Source organism: Mustela lutreola, chromosome 2, assembly GCF_030435805.1.
Source record: "Mustela lutreola isolate mMusLut2 chromosome 2, mMusLut2.pri, whole genome shotgun sequence".
NCBI lineage: Eukaryota > Metazoa > Chordata > Mammalia > Carnivora > Mustelidae > Mustela > Mustela lutreola.
Genome location: NC_081291.1, coordinates 167,078,989 through 167,103,156, shown reverse-complemented (window position 1 = coordinate 167,103,156; position 24,168 = coordinate 167,078,989).

Here is a 24,168-nt window from a genome sequence, read left to right as displayed (position 1 = left end):
ATATAATACATGCCCTCCACAATACCCACCACAAGGCTCACCCATCCCTTCAACCCCTCCCTTCCAAAACCCTCAGTTGGTTTCTCAGGGCCGATAGTCTCTCATGCTTCATCTCCCTCTCTGATTTCCCCCAATTCACTTTTCCTTTCCTTCTCTTAATGTTCCTCCATGTCCTTATTTCACTCAACATAATGGCCTCGAGTCCTGTCCATACACAAAAGTTGGGTATTCATCCTTTCATGCTTGACTTATTTCACTCAGCTTAATCTCCTCCAGTCCACCATACAAAAAAGTTGGGTATTCATCCTTTCTGATGGAGGCGTAATACTCTATTGTATATATGGACTGTATCTACTTTATCCATTCGACTTTGAAGGGCATCTTGGCTCTTTCCACAGTTTGGCAATTGTGGACATTGCTACTATGAACATTGGGGTACAGATGGCCCTTCTTTTCACTACATCTGTACCTTTGGGGTAAATACCCAGTAGTGTAATTGCTGGGTCATAGGGTAGCCCTATTTTTAATTTCTTAAGGAATCTCCACACTGTTTTCCAAAGTGCCTGCACCAACTTGCATTCCCACCAACAGTGTAAGAGCGTTCTTTTTTCTTCACATCCTCCCCAACACTTGTTTCCTGTCCTGTTAATTTTGGCCATTCTAACTGTTGTAAGATGGTATCTCATACGGTAATTCAGTAATGTGGCTGGATACAAAATCAATGCACATAAATCAGTTGCTTTCTTATACACTAATAATAAAAATACAGGAAGGGAAACTAGAGAGTTGATTCCATTTATTATAGCACCAATAACCATAAGATACCTGGGAATAAACCTAACCAAAGAGGTAAAGGATCTGTACTTGAAATTGAAGAAGACACAAAAAGATGTAAAAGCATTCCATACTCATGGATCAGAAGAATAAACATTGTTAAATATCCATACTGCCTGGAGCAATCTGTACTTTCAATGCCATCCCAATCAAAATTCTACGAGCATTTTTCAAAGTGCTGGAACAAACAATCCTAAAATTTGTATGGAACCAGAAGAGACCCCGAATTGCTAAGGAAATGTTAAAAAAGAAAAACAAAACCCGGGCATCACATGCCTGATTTCAAGCTTTCCTACAAAGCTGTGATCACCAAGACAGCATGGTACTGGCTCAAAAACAGACACGTAGACCAGTGGAACAAAGTAGAGAACCCAGATATGGAACCTCAACTCTATGGTCAAATAATCTTTGACAAAGCAGGGAAAAATATACCATAGAAAAAAGACAGTCTCTTCAATAAATGGTGCTGGAAAAATTGGACAGCTATGTATAGAAGAATGAAACTCGACCATTCTCTTACACCACACACAAAGATAAACTCAAAATGGATAAAAGACCTCAACATGAACCAGGAATCTATCAAATTCCTAGAGGAGACCATAGGCAGTAACCTTTTTGACATTGGCCACAGCAACATCTTCCAAGACATATCTCCAAAGCCCAGGAAATAAAAGTGAAAATGAACTTTTGGGACTTCATCAAGACCAAAAGTTTCTGCACAGCAAAGGAAACAGTCAACAAAACAGAGGCAAGTCACAGAACAGGAGAAGATATTCACAAATGACACTAGAAAGGGCTGATATCCAAGGTCTATAAATAACTCCTCAAACTCAACACTCAAAAAGCAGATAATCACATCAAAAAATGGACAGAAGACATGAACAGACACTTCTTCAAAGAAGACATACAAATGGCTAACAGACACATGAAAAAATGTTCATCATCATTAGCCACCAGGGAGATTCAAACCAAAACCACATTGAAATTCCAGAATTATTTAAAGATGTGTTTATTTCTTTTAGAGAGAGAGAGCACACATGAGTAGGAAAGTAACAGATGGAGAGGGAGAAGATGACAATCTCCCGCAGACTCTGTGCAGAGTGCAGAACCTAAAGTGGGGCTCAATCCCAGGACCCTGAGATCATAAGCTGAGCTGAAACCAAGAGTCGGACATTTAACCAACTGAAACCCCCAGGCGCCCTAGAAATTCCAGATATTTTATCCAAATAATTAACTAGCTATTTTAACTCTATTGACTCCCTGTTCTCATCAGTGATTTCACCTAGCACATTCATCATTAAAAGAAGATCTTCTTTGCAGAAATGTCTGTTCATGTCCTCTGCCCATTTCTTGATTGGATTATTTGTTCTGTGGGTGTTGAGTTTGCTAAGTTCTTTATAGATTCTGGACACTAGTCCTTTATCTGATATGTCATTTGCAAATATCTTCTCCCATTCTGTCAGTTGTCTTTTGATTCTGTTAGCTGTTTCCTTTGCTGTGCAAAAGCTTTTGATCTTGATGAAATCCCAATAGTTCATTTTTGCCCTTGCTTCCCTTTCCTTTGGCGTTGTTCCTAGGAAGATGTTGCTGCAGCTGAGGTCGAAGAGGTTGGATGGCCAACAGACACATGAAAAAGTGCTCCATATCACTCGGCATCAGGGAAATACAAATCAAAACCACAATGAGATATCACCTCACACCAGTCAGAATGGCTAAAATCAACAAGTCAGGAAATGACAGATGCTGGCGAGGATGTGGAGAAAGGGAAACCCTCCTACACTGTTGGTGGGAATGCAAGCTGGTGCAGCCACTCTGGAAAACAGCATGGAGGTTCCTCAAAATGTTGAAAATAGAACTGCCCTATGACCCAGCAATTGCACTATTGGGTATTTACCCTAAAGATACAAACGTAGTGATCCAAAGGGGCACGTGGACCCGAATGTTTATAGCAGCAATGTCCACAATCGCCAAACTATGGAAAGAACCTAGATGTCCATCAACAGATGAATGGATCAAGAAGATGTGGTATATATACATAATGGAATACTATGCAGCCATCAAAAGAAATGAAATCTTGCCATTTGCGACAACATGGATGGAACTAGAGCGTGTATCATGCTTAGCGAAATAAGTCAAGGAGAGAAAGACAACTATCATATGATCTCCCTGATATGAGGAAGTGGTGATGCAACATGGGGGCTTAAGTGGGTAGGAGAAGAATAAATGAAACAAGATGGGATTGAGAGGGAGACAAACCATAAGTGACTCTTAATCTCACAAAACAGACTGAGGGTTGCTGGGGGGAGGGGGCTTGGGAGAAGGGGGTGGGATTATGGACATTGGGGAGGGTATGTGCTTTGGTGAGTGATGTGAAGTGTGTAAACCTGGTGATTCACAGACCTGTACCCCTGGGGATAAAAATATATGTTTATAAAAAATAAAAAATTAAAAAAAAAGAAGATATTCTTTATTGACTTTATATCTATTGATTTCTCTGGATATAAGTCTGTCTCTAGGATTAGATTATTTACATTACTGTAATTTGTTAAGTTTTAATATGGATTTTATGAATTTACATTCACTGACTTCTGGCTACATATTTCCTCTATTAAATTATTTCCATAGAGATTGATAAGTTTCCATATCAGATAGAACTGATCCTTATCAACCTGCACGCATTTTTCTTTTAAAAAATCCCTGGATATTGGCATAGACTGACTTTTCCAAATGAATTTTGCTTATAATCAAAATGTATAGATTAATTTATGAAAATTTATACCTTTTCAATATAAGTTGTGCTATCAAAGAACATAGTGTTTCCATTTACATTAGACTTCCCTCAACATTCCTGTGCAAAAATCAATGCACTTTATATGTGTGTATTCCTGGACTCTATTCTAGTCTATTGATTTATACGTCCATTCTTCTTTTAAAACCACATTGTATTTGCTGAAGATGCAGAATAAATCTTGAAACCACATGGTGTAAGTCCTCCAGTATTGCTCTCCTTTAAAGTTGTTTTGTCTGTTCTATGTATTTTACATTTTCATATATATTTGAGAAATAACTTGATAGTTCTTAAATAAATAAATAAATGCCTGCTAGAATTCTGATAGAGACTGTTGAATCCATAGAACAGCCATCTTAACAATGTTGAGTTTTCTAGTCTCTGAGCACAGTATTTTCTCCAGTTACTAGGTCTTCATTTATTTCTCTCAGCAATATTTTCTAGCTTTTGGTGAATATAGGTCATGGAAAGTTTATCAGATTTACCCCTTAGAATTTCGTAGTTTTATTTACATTGGTTTATTAGTTTTATTCATTTTCTGATTTTTTTCTTTGCTAATGTATATTGATATATTTATGAATACACCCAGAAAGTGAGATTTTACTTTAAAATATGAGTGTTTCAGTATATTATACTATAAGAGTATATGCATTGTAACCACAATAAAGTAAAATATAAAAATCAAGATATTACATATATTAATGACACATAATAGATACACACTCAGGTTTTAGAAAGGGATCATGAGGATGAATACAGCTTTGCCTAATAATCTTTATTTTTGCCTTTTTAAACATTGTTTTTATTTTTAAATACTATCTTAACCATTTTTAAGTATATAGTTCAATAATGTTAAGGATATTCACAATATTGTGAAATATTACTAGATTACTAGATTATGAAATATTACTAAAAATTGCTAGAATGTTTTCATCTTGCAAATCTGAAACTATTTTTCACTAAATAACTCCTTTCCTCACCCAACCTCCTTTCTTAGCAGTCACCATTCTACTTTCTGTTTATGTGATCCTGAATATTTTAGATACCTCAAACATGTGGAATTATACAATATTTGTCTTTTTGTACCTGCCTTACTTAGCATAATGTCCTCAAAGTTCATCTATGTTGTAGCATATGTCAGAATTTCCTTCCTTTTTAAGACTAATAGTCCATGGTCTTTATTTACCATTTTTGTTTACTCATTCATCTGTTAATGGATATTTGAGTTGCTTCCACCTGTTGGCTACTGTGAATGATGCTGGTATAAACATGTGTGTGCCACCTCTTTAAAAAAACATTACAATAAACCTAGCTCCATACAATAGAGTTATGTCCACTTCTTTGCCATGCTTCTGCTGGATGGCCATAAATTTTGCATTTATAATATTTAGTAGATACACTAAGTGATTCTCCACCAAAGATGGTTCTTATTCCTTAGGATATTTGGATTCCTAAGGTGAAGTTTTTGTTTTCACAATGATTAGAAAACACTACAGGCATTAACTGGGCAGGGCTGGGATTACAAAGCATCCTGCAATGCAAAACAGTCCTGCTGAATGAGGACTAAAGAGACCCACCTAGAGCTCTAAGGGCTTCCCTTGAGATATACTAGCCATTAATTACATGGGCTTAAGCTTATTACACTAAACAACGTGGAACATTTTACTATGCCTAATTGTTCTGTTGGTAGGTTTTCCAAATTGTTTATTTTTTTTTAATAGAATAAATATTATTTTCTTTGCTGGAACACAGGCTGCTAGCTGCAGAAATGAGTCTTCTGAGTAGCAGAACCATTTCTTTGAGAATGGGTCCTATTTGGATTACAAGAAGAGGGAAAGTATGGGACCCTAACTTATTGCACATTGTTGTAAAGAATAATTCTGGCAAAGAAATTAACAGCAAAGTCAGTCTTAATAACTAAATCTGGAGCATGAATTGAATATGAATTACTTAGAGGTAGTAACTGTAGCTTCCTTAAGGAAAAAAGATCATTGTATACCTAGAGCCTAGCAGACAGAAGATGTTCAAAAAATACTAAATGTTGAATGACTAGACTTTAAAAAAGGTGGGGGGGGGAGAAAGGATGGGATAAATTGTCGCCCTCGGCCCACAAGAATGACAATCAGCCTGGTATGGTGTTAATGCTTCATCTGTTTATTTCGTCAACTTCCTTAGCTTATATGCAGCAGGGTGACCAATAAGGGGCCAAGCAATGGGGAGAGCCAATGAGAGTCCTGTTACTATGCTGATTAAATTTGAAACAGCCAATGACTATGTCCTCCTTTAGGCGGGCTTCACCAGAACGTTCGTTGTTTACTTCCAGCGTATTTTGCTGGCAGTGAGCCAAGCGCCATCTTGTAATGGTGGGGACTTTCCCGGCCAGAGGTGGTCCCCGACAATAAATAGCACACTGAAGGGATTAGAAGTAAAAGATATTCCAGTTAATAAATGATGCATTCTGGTGTCTGCCGTAGGTCCTTTAGAAACGTTGATGGAGGAAGGATGGAAGTGAGATCTACAGGCCTCCAGTGTAAGTGCTTAAGAGCCTAGAGAAGGAGATCTGACCCAAGCCTGTGATGGAACTCGGCATGACCTCCAGGAATTTCATATGCCGAGGGCTGAGAGGTCCAATGACACCAGATCAGGTTTCCTTTGGCCTTAGAAATGAGGACGTACTTGTGAAGAGTTCACAATACTGGTCTTAGGAGGACAGTTCAGGTTCCAAAGATGTAAATGTAAAAGCACTGCAAGTATAATACTGGGGTTAGAATTCAGAGTTTGCAGATGAGGGTAATAAGAATAACCTCCCTGGGCTGTGGTGATAGGACATTGATATGGTTACTGGGGATTAGTTAAGACCTGAATTTTATATCTGAATCACCTAGATTCAGAAACTGCAAAGCCCAAAGATTGCAACTGAATTGGGGTGGGACCCAGGCATCTATAATTTTTGAAGCTCCCCAGATCATTCTAACATGCAGCCAAGGATAGATAGTGACCTAAAACCAAAAACTGAGTGCTAGAGGCCACGGCACGATTGGAGTCATGGATCACACCAGGCCCTGACTTGTGTCTCCTTTAAAGTCCAGACGCCTTGATAAGGGTTAAGGACAGGAAAGTTGAGTAACACTGAGAAAGGGTATGTGCTATGTGTCCTGCGCTCGCCTACATGACTTCCCACACGTTCTCCCTACAGAAGGGAATAATGTGGTCAGGGTCATGCGTTCTTAGTTGGTCCTTGTTCCTGTATCTCCCATAATCCACTCCCTGGTTGATTGTAACTTCTTGTATCAATAGTAGCTAATGGCATTAGTCGTGATTTAATTACCTGGTATCATGAGATTTGTTTGTAGTTAATGTAAGACTTGTTATAGGAACTTGCAGTCATCTGACTACATACTGATGTATTACTCCTTCTATTGTGATCTGCCTTATAAATGCTTGTAAGATGTGGAATAAAATCGGCACTGTTGGACATCCTCCTCAGTGCTCCTCCTGCCCCCATCTCTTTGTCTCTTAATTTCTTTTCACCATCCTCTTATCCTCACATTCCTGGTCGATTTGTCACGCCGGCCACAACAACTGAGGAGTCTTTAGGCTAAGTTCATTGGTGAAGCCTTAGAAACGGTGCAATGACGGTTATGAGGTCTGTGGCTGGACCTAAGAGCATTGCGGAAGTATTTAGGGTTTGGGGGTTCAAATATTTGGAAAAAGGTAGCTGGATAAAGTAAAAGATGGGTCATTTTGCATACTCACATGAATTATATTTCAAGGACGGTTATTTATGACCTCCACTAGAGGCTGGTAGATTCACTGAGAAAGCATAGATCCTGTGAATTTAAGTTCAGTTGCATCTGCCCACCAGCTGACTGACTTGACCTCTCTCCACCTGACTTCTACCATCTATAAAGCAGAAATGATCATTTTAAAAGCCAGAGAGTCACCGGGAAGGGAGGCATCCTTGGGATGTTGGTGTTAATGCTGCTTCTTAATTCATTCTAAAAGGCCTCCCCAAGGCGGAGTCATTTTCAATTTAGGGAGTTTGTTCACAAATTCGGTTTCAAAGTGACAGTGGAGATGGGCAAGAAGACCGTGATGATGAGAGAGCAGAAACAAAGGAATTGGAGGCAGGTGTCTGAAGCGAGGTCCCTATGGGTCCAGGCTGAGGAGCCGGAGAGGAGACAACAGTTGAGTTTGGTCCAAAGGGAGCAGGAGGCTGAAAAGAGTAACATGACCTCCTTTGAGGCAGTTTAAAGATTAGATAAATGGAAGCCGCAGAAACTAGAAGAACTGAATCCGCCAACGGCTGGGTTTTTCCTATCCCCAGAGTACCTCTCAGTGCACCCTTCTTAGGCGCCTCCCGGCTGTGCCCAAGGCTGCACACTCATATCCCAAGGCCATATGTGGGTTGTTGTAAAAAGACAAAGGAACCAGCCTTTTCATTACTGTTTCAAATGAGGGGAAAATAAATTTTCTAGACAGGACGGCCAGAAATTTAAATTGCAACAAGAGACTCCAGAAAATAAACAAAGAAAATGTAACATTGCCCTAATGCCTAAGAAGCACCCCAGTGGAGAACGAAAGCAGTTCTTATTTTCCAAGGGTTTGCATTGCCAGCTTGGCTACCGTAAAAACAGGACACAGTATCTGTGACATTGAAAATAAAAACAGGCACCCTCTAAAAACATATTATGGTCTATTTATTTCAGACTTCTCCTTTGCACTGAAGCATTTGGTTGAAATTAATTTGAGCTTCCATCTGTGAAATTACTGTTTTCCGTAGCTTTGGTCATATGACTATTCAATGGTGGTGTTAGTTTTGTCATTTTCTTTATTATAGTTTAATATCAGTGTTTTATTATCTAGGTAGAAAGTAGGACTGAGAACCGTATCCACATTCACTTCATCTCTTCCGTGAGAAACCACACAATGAGCTTCTCATGAAATGCCACCTTAAGGAAGTGTCACAGTTAAAACTAGACTTCGAATACGTAAAATTTCCCACCTAAGAACAAAGCCAGGGACACTCTGAGCATTGCTCCTGAGGCTGTATTAACAGGAGTGTTTCCCGAGACCCCCACCTGCCCCATCTCCTCGGGTCTACTCACTGCTCACAGCTCCCACTGCTTGGTCAACCAATCAAAATACACGAGTAGATGGAAAAAGGAGATTTGCATATGGAAACGCACCCTGTGGCAACACTTGACTGACTTACTACCTGTCCTCTACTTCCTGACAGTTCAAGCAAGCACTTGCCTGGGTGGCTCAGTGGTTAAGCCGCTGCCTTCGGCTCGGGTCGTGATTTCGGGGTCCTGGGATCGAGCCCCGCATCAGGCTCTCTGCTCAGTAGGGATCCTGCTTCCTCCTCTCTCTCTGTGTGCCTCTCTACCTGCTTGTGATCTCTCTCTGTCAAATAAATAAATAAAATCTTTAAAAAAAAAAAAAAAATGTTAGATGCAGGTGTTTCTGTACCGCACCTTTAAAATCTTTTGTAAGAGGTGAGGAATTTCAGGAATGTTCTAGGACACACATCGTCTTTATCTCCACTTAGCTAAAGGAAAACAAAAGATATAAAATGAATTTGAAGGAAAGAAAAGGAAGGGAAATAATACCACTTAAGTGGGGAGGCCTGGATGGCTCAATATTAAGCGTCTGCCTTGAGCTCAGGTCATGATCCCAGGGGTCTGGGTTGGAGCCCCTGCCTGGTGGGGAGCCTGCTTCTCCCTCCACCTGCCTCTCTACTTGTGCGCTCTCTCTCTCTCTCTCTCTCTCTCTCAAACAAATAAAATCTTTAAAAACTAATAATAATAATAATACCACTTAAGCAGACTTCAGGTGGGATATCTGTCTAGTCTCCCGCAACAGACACCATCCAGACCCGATGGGTACACAGGGAGCCGGGAGCTAGCTGGGGTGCTGGATACCAGCACAACTTTCGCCAACTCTAATGTCAATCTGCAAAATAGGTCAGACTCTGAGGCACACAAGTAGCATGCATATAATCACTGTGAGAAATTTATGATTTATTTACTCAGCAAGCTGGGAAATATCAAAGGATGAATTTGGCTCCTATTAGCATGAAGCCTTTTAAAATGACACTCGGGAAATTCTTTTCTGCTCTTTTATTTGCAATTCATCTCCTGCGCACCTTTGTACCACATCTTGAAATTACAGAACCACCCACAAATTTCATCCTCTTCTTCTAGACAAATATTGAACTTACCCACCCTTCTAAGCTCAAGTATTTTGGATGGGATGGAAATGAATGTCACATTCCTCTTTCGGCTGGCTGTAAGTACTTAATAATGAGATGCCCTGGGGTGCTGGGGCACCAGCGTGGAGTGGGTCAGGAATTTCAGAAGGCGGGGCTCTGACGCAGGGAGGAGCTCCATTGTTTTTAAGTTCTTACTTGAAAACTCAGGCTCAGCCCGCGATGTGGCATGAGGGCTGGGAATGCTGTCACACTGCCGAGAGCCAGCCCTTCTCAAGGGCTTCAGAATGCATTCTGGAGAGTGGGCCACGTCACAGGCGCCTCTGAAGAGGTTCTTGGCGAACTCTGTTTTGGGCCAATCCCCAGGCATGTGAGCTGGTTGGCTCGGAACTGGAATGAGCCTCCCTGAGGGCTCCCAACAGTGGAGCACATTCTTCTGAGACACCTGTACCACCTCTCCTCTCATCCATGGAAGCCAGGAGAGGGGAGGACCCCCATTCTCCAGGAATTCAATTGGAGGGGTCAGAACTAAACTCTTCTTTCGGGAGTTAGAGAGTAACAACAATGCTGGAGCGGAAATGGGCGCAGAAAGAAAATACGAAAGTGAGCTAAATAAAAATACTGCCAAGCTAAGTAGAAAAAAAAAAAAAAAAAAAGACTCAAACCTTGCCTGGCAAGGCAATTGCATAGAAGGATTTGAGCCATCGTGAAGCCACCAAAAGCCTCTAGAGTTCTTGTGTGACTTTGAGACCAGTTCCATCTTCCACAAGTTAGTTAGCTTCCCTAGGTTTTCTGTGTCCCTTGATAACAATTAAGGGCGTGCTTTAGAGTTAACATGGACTGCTTAAATACACATTTTATCTTGTAATCTTCACTGTAAAGCTGTGGAGCGAGGACGGGAAGGGGGAGAAACACCTCGCAGCTGCTGCTATCCATCAGGTTCTGTTTTAAGCGGGTTACACCTATTCACTTAATCCTTCACCAAACCCATGAAATAGCGACTATTATTCAACCCATTTTATAGAAATGTAGGCCAAAGAGGTTACCTAATATGCTCAATAACACTCTCTCAGTGAGTTTTAAAAGACGGAATTCACACAGACCCAGTCTGGTTTCAGAACCCAAAACCAAATGTATTATTACTGCCACTTTCACAGGACAATAACAAAAATATGATGACAGAAGTGCACTGCAGAAAGACTTCTGCAGAGACTAAATCATGTTTTCTCAGACTCCAAACTGCCTTCCTCCAGTAAGCGAGGCACTGTTGAGAGCTAGGCGAACTCAGAGGCATTGTTGAGAGCTACATGAACTCACGTCAGTGAATCCTCATAACCAGTGGCATCCGAGAATTCATGCACTTTCCAAAAGTATTTCTCACCATTGTTATTAGTCTGATTAAACTGAGTCAGCTGAGGATTCCTATTTCCTATTCACACAAGTATAACAAATGGGATAGACAATTGTAATGCAACCAAATCTTGTTGACAGCAAAATGCAATAAACGTTCCACAAACTCTTTTGGCCCAGTTGGATCCAGAATTTCCCTCCTATTTTACTCTCTGGAAATTCAACTTTCAGGAGTCATTATAACTCTTCCAGAATACTCTGATTCCCCCTTTTCTCTCACATGATAGGCTTGCCCTTCCCTATCCCCTGAATTAGGCAGAGCCACATGACTTGTCTTTGCCGAATAGGAACATAAGCGACATTGTCATTTCTAAATTTTAAGAGTCATTGTGAGATCTTCCACGTTCTCCTTTTTCTCTTAGGTCAGGGAGACCAGCAATACTTTGCAGATGGGTGCTTTCTTGGAGCTGGACCCTAAGTAAGAAGATGGAACACTATGTGCAGACCTGCTTTAGATGCTTTGTGTGAAGGAGAAATTATCCTTTACCATGTTAAGTCACTGAGATGTGAGACTGTTGTTACTGTGGTATAATATAATCCTCCCGCACTGCTTTGCAGCCCTATAACTGTATTAGAGTACAGTGCAAGAACTGGAAGTTACTCTGCATATTATTTTGGCACAAGCATTATTAACAAAGTGATTTAGGTGCTCTAAAATCATTAGAAAGCTTAAAGGAGAGGGTATGAGCCACAGGGTAGCCAACTATGGCCTGTAGACCAAATTCATCCTTGCCACCTATCTCTGTAAATAACGTTTTATTGGAACACGACCATGCCAATATATTTACATGTTGTGTGTGGCTATTTGTGAGCTATAGCAGAGTTGATTGCAACAACTATGGTCTGCAAAGCCTAACATGCTTACGTTGTTCTTTATAGAACAATTTTCCTATTCCTTGTTTAAGCTTTCAGGAATGGTTTCCAATAAGATCTAGAACAAACCAACTTAGGAAGCAACTCCCTCTGAGGTTACAGCTAGAGCTTTGACAGACAAAATAAGGCGATTCTGCTTCTGTGCTGTTTTCTCAGAAACAGAGAGGAAGCTGAAGAACAGACATGGGAAAGCTGATGCATTAAAACTGTACATTTTTGGAATACTGCTTGATAGCACTGTAGAAGATAGCATTGCTTCACTTCTGCCTCTCAAATCTTGTGCAAATAAACCTAACTGAAAGAACTTATTTCTCATCCAGAATTTTAGCTTTCTGGCTGCAAGAAAGACAGGGTGTAGTTTTTATTTTTTATTTTTTATTTTGTTTTCTGGAAGTATAATGCAAGAGGGATCGAATGAACAATTCCAGAGTATTTGGTTTACAGGCACTGTTTACTGCTCTCATATTTCTGGGATAATCTATCCTCTTTATGACTGCACATGAATCTTTGCAATACATATTGTTATTGAAACTAATTTGAGTGCATCTCTTATGATCATTAGAAAATAACTTGAAATAAAGTTACAAAAATTATGAACATTATTTTGATTTTTGAAAAAATACATATGTATATTTTACATATTAATTTCTGAAACAGTCACAGCAGCTACCAGCTAACAATAAGTGGTTAAAGAATGTTACCTTAAATTGTCAAAGTCCTTCACAGCCTAACCATTTCCCTCTCCATCGAATAACATTCTCTCCATTGGGGATTAAAGACAATCAGTCCAGCCCTATTCTATCTAACTATGGGGCTGCCAACTCTTAAGTAAGTTCCCTGTTCTGGTCAGGCTGGTCTCGTTAGTGCCCATAAACACATCAGATTAACACCTACCTCAGTGTCTTCCCCGTTGCTATCCTTCCTTTTCCCTTTCCTTTCTTTCCAGCCTGTAGCAGAGCTTCCAAGCCAATGTCTTGGAGCAGTTGTCTATGCTTGTTGTCCCAATTCCACCCTGCCAGTCATTCCATCAATCCATGCAACAGCAAAATCATCCATGTCACCAAACAGTGGACATTCTAGTCCTCATATTGCTTGACTTGTCAGCCACATTTGAAGCTGTCGACTACACCTTCCTTGTGAAAATACTCTTTGCCCTTAGTTTCTGTGACACACTCTTGCCTGTGTGCACTTCTCTCCTCTCCGATACTAGCCAGCTTCCGGTCTTAGTTAGATGGGACTGCCACAACAAAATCCTCGGACTGGCTTCCTTAGACAACAGAGACAGAAATTGACTTTCTCATAGTTCTAGAAGCTATAAGACCACAGTCAAGGTGCCAGGAGATTCTGTTTCTGATGAGAGCTCTCTTCCTGGCTTGCAAATGGCTTCATACTTGCTGTGTCTTCACAGGGCCTTTCCACTGGGTGTTTGTGGAGAAAGAGCTCTGATGTTTCAGCCTCTTCTTATGAGACACCAGTCCTATCATATTAGGGTTCCAACTTTATGACCTCTTTTAACTTTAATTGTCTCCTTAAGGACCCCGTCTTTAAATATAGAACATTAGGATTTAGGGATTCAACATTTAGATAGAGGCAAGGGAAATGATATAATTTAGCCTGTTAACTATCTTCCAGGTACAGGTGGCTTCTCAATTTTCTGACCGAGGCTCAGCCTTCTTTGTATTCTCTTCCTAGGTGAGTTTGTCCAAGACCATGGAATCAAATACCATCCTCACAGTGATGCTTCATTGTGGCTTATGTTCTAGATATGAAGGACGTAATTCTCACTCCTTTTGTTTTCTTCCATAACGGAGGATGTCCATTAGTACACTCCCATCTTCCCTATAAACCTTTCTTGTTCCTCCCAAAGGAAGGAGAGATTATTTTTCAAATGCTAATTTCGAGAAGAATTAACCAGGAATACTTAGGTCAACACTTTGCTCTCGCTCTCTCGCTCTCTCTCTTGCTCTCTATTTCTTTAGAAACCAAACAAAAGAGTGTATATTCTTTCTCTTCTGTAAGTTTCCAAACATGGAATCCACCCATGAGGGTTATAGCACTGCCTGTGACAGGCTGAGGGGTCTGTCAATTTGTGGGGTTCACTCTTAGCAAGCAGTGCCCTCAGTCAAAAGCCATGGTTAGCAATATCAGTCTTGCCACTAGTGAAAGTAATGCCAGTCATTTCAGTGATAAAAACAGGTTCATCTCCATCTTATCTGTAGTTTTTCTATCACTTACATTTGTAACTGACTAGGGAAAGTCGCACTCAAGATAAATCTTATAAAAAAGTCTCATAAAATTGTTCATACACAATAAGTCTCATAAAACTGAGCCCAGAAATTTTTACTGAACCATGTCCAGACACTATGGACATGGACATGGACAAGTAATGAAAATACATACATATATTCTCAATGGCAAGACAGCTAGTTCTTCTTCCTTATTTATTCACTCATTTCATCAACAATTATTTACCAAACATCTGCTCTATGTGCTTGACATATAAAAATTATGGTGATCAAACAGAAAAAGGTGCAGGTATTTAAGGAACTTTTTCTTATTGGGGGAAGATAAACAATAAATATAACAAGTAAACAAATTTCATGGTATGTTAGAAGGTGTTAAGTGCTAACAAAAAGAAAAGAAAGGAATAGAGAGGAGAAGAAAGAAGCATAAAAGATTAGGATAGTAGGGGTCCCTGGGTGGCTCAGCATGTTAAGCAACTGCCTTCGGCCCAGGTCGTGATCTCAGAGTCCTGGGATCAAGCCATACATCGGGTTCTGTGCTCAGCAGGGAGCCTGCTTCCCCCTCCCCGTCTGCCTGCCTCTCTGCCTACTTGTGATCTCTCCCTCTCTCTGTCAAATAAATAAATGAAATTAAAAAAAAAAAAAAGATCAGGATAGTAGACATAGGGGTGTAATTTTTTTTTAAAGATTTTATTTATTTATTTGACACAGAGAGACAGATCACAAGTAGGCAGTAAGGCAGGCAGAGAGAGAGAGAGAGAGAGAGAGAAGTAGGCTCCCCTGCCAAGCAGAGAGTCTGATGCGGGGCTCAATCCCAGGACCCTGGGATCATAACCAGAGCCGAAGGCAGAGGCTTTAACCCACTGAGCCACCCAGGTGCCCCGGGGTTGTGATTTTTAATAGGTTGATCAAACTAAGTTTCATTGAGTGATTAAGGTGTGAGCAAACTCAGAAGGGCATAAGGAATTAGCCTTGTAAACATCTGTGGAAACTGTATTTAGATAGAATGGCCAGTGTAAAGGCACTGAGCATGAGTATGTTTGGTGTGCTGTAAAGACTGGCAGGGGGACTGTGTGGCTGAAGGAGAAGAAACAAAAGGGAGAAATATAGGAATTGTAGGTAGACACAAGCCCTGAGGCCAGAGCCTGTTGTACCTTGCAGACCACTGTAAGACCTTTAGTATTTAATAGCATCACTGGCTTCTATGCTAAGAATGACTCACTGAAAGCAAGGACAGAATCTGGGACACCACTTGGGTGGTTTTTGCTAAGAGAGGATAGTGAGGCGGGTAACAGTGGAGGTGGCAAAAAATAGACTCTGACTATAGTTTGCAGGTAAAACCAGCAGGATCCCCTAACAACTGGATATGAGATGCCAGAGAAAAAGAGAAGCCATAGGTGAAGTCAAAGCTGCTTTTGTTTTTGGTTTTATTTTTTTAATTTTTGGTGTCCTATTTTATTTTCTCTTCTGGCTTTTTCACTATAATTCTTTGTATTAATTATTGTTTTATAATATGTATCCTTTGCTTACCATAGTGTATTTAGAATTACAATTGTATCACTTAACCTGAAATATAAGAACTTTTCAACAATATAATTTTATTTACATCCCACCCTTTGCATTACTGATATATTTTTCTTGATCTATGTTATAAATTCCCCAAGAAAATATTCTATTTTTGCTTTAAGCCATCAGTTGTCCATTAAGGAAATTACAAGAAAAAAAATCAGATTGTCCTTTAAACTCACCTATGTATTTATATTACTTCCTAAACTTCTTATTCCCTTCTACAATACAATTTCCATCTGGTGCTATTTGCCTTCCACCTGAAGACTTCCTTCAGCATTCCTCATGGTACAGGTCTTTTGACAACAAATTTTGCCAGCTTTTCTTTATCTCAAAATGTTTTCATTTTATCCTCATTTGTAAAGGTTGTCTTCAGTGAATATAGAATCTGAGTTGACAATATGTCTTTTTTTTTTTTCAGCACATTATAGATGTTGTGTATTTGCCAAAATTCTCACAGTAGACTTTAATTTAGTCCACTGTTGGCAGAGAGAGAGAGATAATGTAATGTCATTCTAGCTATTTTTGTGATTTCAAAAGTTTTTGAAAACCTCTGCTTTGCAACAGTATATGATATGCACTGGTGTGGCTTTCTTTTTGTGTCCACCTTGGGGTTTGCTGAATGTCTTACATCCGTAGGTTAATATTTTTACCAAATTTGGGGGAAGTTAGGTCAAATTATTTCTTATATTTTTCTCTGTTTTGTTCTTCTTCTTCTAGGACTCCTGTTACATGTATATTATAGTTCCTGATATTCCATAATAATAGTGTGAAACAGGTCACCGGGGCTCTATTTCATTTTGTTGTTGTTGATGACAATCTTTTTTCCCTCTCTCTACTACTCTATCACTTTATATTATGATCTCCTATAAATGCTTAGAATTTTTTCCACATATACATCACTTTTAACAATCTATCCCAGTAGTCAAGCATTCCCTAGTTTTCATATTGGTATGGAGAAAAGATTTCTAAGAAAATCACCTAGAAACTTTTATGGCTGCTTTTAGAAGAAGGTAATTATCTCTCTCTCTCTGCCAACAGTGGACTAAATTAAAGTCTACTGTGAGAATTTTGGCAAATATGTGAAACTTTGTTGCTATGGATTTGGAGGATGCTTCATATAGCAAATTGAAAGACATTTTTGTGTTGGGTATTCTGTCCAAAGTGTGGCTCAATTAGTCACAGAACTGCATTCAATGATATTTTACTTATTTTGCCAGGATTTGAGGTAAATAGTCATTAATTTATAGTCTATCATTATAGTTACAAAAATTTCAAAACATTTTCAGTGGGCACATTCTGATAAATAAAACAACCGACATTCATTAAAAAGAAAAATATTTACTTCCTACCCTCTACCACCTCCTTTCATTCTCCCAAACTGCTTCTCATGAAAGGAGTTTTTGTTGCTAGTTGTTGTAGTGATCCAGGCTTGCTGCCTAATTCCCTTTGCTGTTTCTCACTCGATTCTCAATCACAGCACTGAACCATGGTGCTGAAAGACAAGTCCAAAGCTGCCATGTTTCTGATGCATTAGAGTCTGTACTTGGTCTAAATGGGGAGACTGCCTCTCTGAACATTATATATCAACAAGGCCCTGATAACATCATCTTGAATTTCACCTGATTTTAGCCAAGTGTTGATTTGTTGCTAAAATCACAAGAAAGGATTATAAATATGGCAATATCCAAGGGGTGAGAAATGAGAGCGGAAATCTTCTTCAGAGTATGGGAATCAGGTTGTTAGTTCACTGTGAGTGATTATTGCAAATCCAAAGTATGTGAGTTGGGAACAGAAGAAGGGGGAGGGAGAAAGCTGCTGAATCTATTAAAGAAGACAAGACATATGCAGATGGAAAAAAGACAATGGAAGCTATGTACAAAATCAAGGATAAAAAAACTTAACTGGAAAAAATAGATTAAAATTCTAGAAGAATTTGTTTTGTGATATTAGAATTATAATTGATGTTTTTAGCCTGTCTTCCAAATTATGAGTAATCTCTTTTATGACAGAAATAATATACTTATCAACAAGATTAAAAGAACTTGTGAACTATTAGCAAGCATAAATGTGCATACTAGAAATCAATTAATAGGTGTCTATTGCAATGTCTACTATGTGCCTGGTATGTGCTAGACACTGTGAGAAACAGGAGCAGAAGGCACAATCTCTGTACTCAGAGTTTATCCCTCTATGGGTAAAATAAAACTAGACATCCCAAAACAATGAAGCATCTTGAGGGTAAAACTCTTAGTCAAAGGGATAGAAAACCCATTGGTTGATTACTTTCTCAATAAACATTATAACACTAAGTATCCATTATGGTTATAAAAAATACGATGGTTATACAACAGTGGCAAAAGAATTGGTCCTGGTATTTCTGGAGCTTAGTCAGGTAGGTATAAATTGATGTTGACCAATTAGCCATAATAGATGCATGTAAGAGCCACTTTTTCCCTTGATTCCAGAATAAAACTGTCTCTTAGTTTTCTTCCTTACCTCACTGATCACTCATTTTCAATTTCCTTTCCTAGATCTGGAGCCTCTTTTCTTTTTTAAAAAATACATACTTCATTCCTGCTATGGGTTGCATTATGTCCCACCAAATCCATGTTCAAGTTCTAATCCCCAGTACCTCAGAATGTGACATTATTTGGAAATAGGGTTGTTGTAGATGTAATTAGAGAAGATGAGGTCATGCTGGAGGAGGGTGGGGCCATAATCCAATATGGCTGATTCCTTATACAAAAGAGAAATTTGGAGACAGACACATACATACACAGGGAGAACATAACATGAGCATGAAGTCAGCAAACAGGATGATGCTCTATAAGTTGAGGAACACTGATGATTGCCAGCAGACACCAGAAGCTGGGAGGCAGGGGATATATTCTTCTTTACAAGCCTCAGAGAAACCAACTTGGCTGACACCTGATCTTTGGATTTCCAGCTTCCAGAATTGTGAGACAATAAATTTCTGTTGTGTGAGGCACCCGTTTGTGATACTTTGTGCTTGCAGCCCTGAAACACTAACACAGTCTCTAAGTGATCTGATAGTAATAGTTTTAAATGCCATTTCTATGTCAGCATCTCCCATATTTATACCTTTATCCAAAACTTTTTTCCATCCTCCAGACTCATCTATACAATTCCCTACAGAATTTTCTCCTTGGAGGTCTTAAAAACATCTCAAATTCAACAGGTCCAAAACTGAACTCTTAATCTCTCCCCACAAAACATATTCCCCTACAGCCTTCCTGTTAGGATATATTTCCATTCTCTTGGTTTTCAGGACACAAATTCTGGTGTTGCCTGCTATGGATTGAATTGTTTCTTTCAGAAATTTGTATGTTGATGTCCTAACCCTCAGTATGATAGCATTTGGGAGATCAAGGTTTTGGGAGGTGACTAGGTTTAGATGAGGTCATGAGGATGGCGCCCTCACAGTGGGATTAGTGCCTTTTTGAGAAAAGACAACAAAGGGCTTGCTTGTTCTCTCTTCCCACCACGTGAGGACACAGCAAGAAGACAGCTGTCTGCAAGCCACAGCCGACCATGCCGGCAAGCTGATATCAAACTTCTAGCTCCAGAACTGTGAGAAAATAGATCTCTATTGTTGAAACCACCAATCTGTAATATTTCATAAAGGCAACCCAACTGAAGACATTATCCTTGACATATTCGATATTCAATTTTCTCAAAAGTCTTCTTGGTTCCACCTCCAAAATATTTCCAAAATCTATTCTTCTGCCCAGTGCCCCCATGGCTAAAACCCTGAATGGAGCTATCATCTCTCTCCCTCGGATTCCTACAATCGCTCTCTAACATCATAATCTCCTGCTTTTACCTTTAACCACCTTTGGTCCCTTCAATCCTCAGTAATCTTTAAAATATAATTAATATAGTTTTAATCCTCTGCTCAAGGTCTGCAGTGGCTCCCCATTTTTCCTCCCATTGGAAATGTCAAAGCATTCACAATAGCCTAAGCCAGGTAGCCCAACACCCAAAGTTTTTGGCTCTGGCACATTTTCCAATACACTGATTGGACAAGTGATTAAAATATTTCAGATTCTACTTGTTTTGAGTTTTAATTAATTACACAGATTGTGTAATTACAAAATGAAGAGATTTTGATAATCTGTAGGAATCCTTTCAGCTCTAACACTTACAATTTTTTATTAGCAGGAGAATTCACTATGCTGTGTATGGTGCCAACACGGTGTTGAAGGAACCCCAAATGAAGCAACTATTTTGTAATTATAGAGTTGATCTAATCATTGCAGACAGCACACTAGGTAATTTAATCCCTGTAGTGAATTTTATTCAGTTTAGCTGTCTACATTTACACAAATTAGATAATTAGATAGCCTCAGCCACTATGCAAGAAGCTAGTATCTTTAGACAAGCGGCATGCTCTTGAGGGGCTGATCCACATGTCAGGAGGAACACACATTTGTAAAAATACACAGGTGTTTCTGCTTTTATGTCAACGATGTACATGTTGGAGTGCACAGAGAGACAAAATGGTGAGAGAAACTTGATTCAGACCTTTTAAGATGTGAAATGTTTTTTAGAAGTCTATTAGCATTAAATTAAAAACAAGCTGATAAAATCCTTTTTATTTTGCAAAAAAATACTTTTTCGTTGATGTATTTGTTTTAAAATTTTATCTTATCAATTTAAAGACTGTTTTTAATATTTAAGCATTTCTTTATTTGTGAACTTGAACATTGTTGTCAAGAAAATATATCCTTGGGGCACCTGGGTGGCTCAGTGGGTTAAAACCTCTGCCTTCGGCTCAGGTCATGATCTCAGGATCCTGGGATCGAGCCCCGCATCAGGCTCTCTGCTCAGCGGGGAGCCTGCTTCCCTTCCTCTCTCTCTGCCAGCCTCTCTGCCTACTTGGGAACTCTGTCTGCCAAAGAAATACATAAAATCTTAGAAGAAAAAAAAAAAAAAAGAAAGAAAATGTATTCTTCTCCTCCTCACTCCCTTCCCAGCTGGTATACTACTGCTTTTTGTTCCTGGAGCACATCAGGCACATACACCCAGCAGGGCCTTCTTGTTGGTGGTCTTCTTAGCTTGGAACACTCTTCCTTCAGACTCATATATATGGCCATCTCTTTCACTGCCTGATGGCTTTGCTCAAATGCTACTTTTTGAGCCATGTCTTCCTTTTAATCCACATTCATGATTATACTTATTTTCTTCCATTTTTGTACCCATAGCATGAAATACTGCATAACATACAATATAATTTTTACATTTTTTGTGTTCTTATTTTAGTTCTCCCTGCCCTAGAGTGGTAGTCCTATAAGGTATAGACCTTTGTTATCATTTAAAGATGCCTCCCAAATGCCTAGAATAGTGCCTGGAATTTAATCCATGCTCAACAAATAACAGTTAAGTGAATGAATCTAACAACGTTCTTATGTATATAAATTCATATGACTAATAAAGTCTTCGAAAATAGCCAAGTACTAGAAACAAATAAATCAGTTTGTAATAGGATGATATTAAAATTGTAATGATATATACAAATAGCATACACATGTATTTAATTGTCCTCTTAATTCAGAATTCCTAATAACCTTCCAACTTCCAGTGTGGAATCTTGAGTATTATTGCCTCATGCAAAGAAAGGGCAAATATTTTACTTTTTTAGAAGCAGGATAATACAAAGGCTTGAAAACTGTTGGAAAAAGAGATAATCTTCTAAATTTCACTAGCATATTTAGCCAAGCATATTCAGATTACAAAGGAAGGCTAAGCCAAGAGTTTTAATGCCCTAAAGTAGAAGGAAAGAACCTTCTCCATGCTTGACAACAGTAATTATTTTAGATAAGGTAGGACACACTGAAAGCAACTACTACTCACTTATGAATCTAGAACAATAGCATGACAAAGAGGAGTTCTACACCAACACAGAAGGTCACAACATCATTAAGAGGAGAGACAATAGAATGGGCAAAGAGAGGGTCCAGGTGGTCCTCCTGAAGTACACTCCATTTCTGTGTGCTACCTTTGATGCAATGAGAGGAGGTAGATCACCTGCTACGACCAGGGTGACCCTCACATTCAAGTAAATCATCTATATTTTACTAGCACCTGTTTCAATTCAGAGATGAAGTTCTCTGTGAAGGACTCTCATGTGTGTTGATGGATCATCTACTCCTGTCCTTTCCTCATGGCTCCCATACTGATGATCATGTCTTGCTAAGACTCTTTAGGAGACGAGATTATCACTGCCACTTCTGCCAGGAACCAGCAAGGGGAATTTCAAGGATACTTTTTCCTGATGTTCCCAAAGTGCCCAACCCTCAATCTCCTAAAGCCTCTTCACTGACCTAAGCCATTAGCACTTCATCATTCCCACCCTTCTTATAAACCTCAAATTACTGAAATGACTCAGAGTCATACCCAAATGATGGAAACGGAAGCAATCATACGACTTGTAGTTAGCATTCATTCCCACATGTGCCAGGAGTGTGCTGGGATGACTGGAGTAATCATATATGCATGGCTTTAATCCAGAAAGGGAACAAGAAGCAGTAAGTTTTGAGACAAATTCTTAAGGAAGATCAGGAGGCAAGAAGAAGTTTGAGCACTCCAGTCAACGGTAATAAAACAGTGCAAGCCAGGGGCCAGATAGCTGAGATGTATAAAACCACACATTTGTTTTTCTGAAGTAGAAACTCCATGTCAGGGACATGAGACATGGAGCTATTACACAGTAAAACCTGAAGGCAGCTGTGAAGAAACTGTGGGATATAACTTCCTTAAGAGCACATCTCCCTACCTCAAAAGAAGGGCATTTGACACTTCAGAAGCAAAATTACATCCAGTATTACCCCTCAGCTGAAATTTTATATAGAAGCATATTTATTTTTTTCAATGTATCCCTTAGAGTATTATTAAAACTACCGTCATAATGAAACCACTTGACAACTGTAGCTACATTTGTAATGCTTGAGTAGTGCTTAGCTGAGGTACCATGACACCAAAAAACACAACAAATCGTTTGGATGGACAAGGACTGTCCTCTATACTTAGCAACACTGTGTCTGCATATATCACGAGTGAAAAGGCTTCCTGAGACAAGCTTTGAATAACAAGAAATTTGATTCTCCTTTGCTAAAAACTCTGATAAAGAGGCTGAGTTTGACTGTAAGTTTACAATAGCCAGTATATGAGGACTAAAATATTGGAGATGTGTGTGCGCATAGAATTTATCATATAAATACTATTTTCTATAAATATTATATTTTATATTGTACAAAATACAGATTATACTTAGAATATAAATATAGAATTACACACAGACTTTATATATGCACATATTTATGGGATGAAAACTCACTTTTGTTCAAGAACATATCTTGGACAACAGTGACCTCATTGACTTTGGATCGAAGAATATTTACTTAAAAATCTATATATTATCTGTGTTTCATGAGGTGCAGGCTTGAAACACTATCTCAAACCCACAGGGAGCCATAATCTGTCTTCCCTTAGAGCCAGCAAGACAGAAGACAAAGGATGGAACTTGGACCCGACACATGTCTAGATCACTGTGCAGCCCAAAATTCATAGGACTTGACAAGAGGCAGCATGCTCTAGGCAACTGTGAGTACTTTACTGCCAAGAGAAGGTCATAAGTTTCCAATAAGTATGCACTTTTCCTCCTACAAAATCCAAGGCAGAAATGCTCATGGCTTGCCTTCAGTAATGGAGGTTTATTCCAGGATGTAAAAATATTAAGCTACAAGAAATTTACCTCACCAACCTAATAACCATTCTGAGATTCAGATGTCTAGGACTTCCAGGAATCCCATAGAAACCCAGAAAACATGTTCAGCTTCTGGTAGAGGACATCCTGAATAGTGAGACACTCTCAGAAGTTCTACATCTCAAAATAAAAGTGCAATTAGACTGATTCTCCATCATTTTCTCAAATGCACCCACTGGGCAGAATTTACCCCCAAGCCACCTTGGGCCCTGAACTTCCTCACGTGCACCTTTCCATTTACCTCATGCTGCCTCTCTGACTCAAAGTTCTCTGGCTAGCACACTAGAACTGCTTTCACTTAAAAAACCATACTTTAGGGTCCAAGAGTAACCTGAAGGAAAGAACAGTCTCCGGCCACTTCTCTTTTCAAAGGCAGTTGTATATAAACAAGTCTTTGAGGCTACGACATCTCCACAGTCTGCAATACCAGAGCACACAGTCTGAGGGGCCAAGA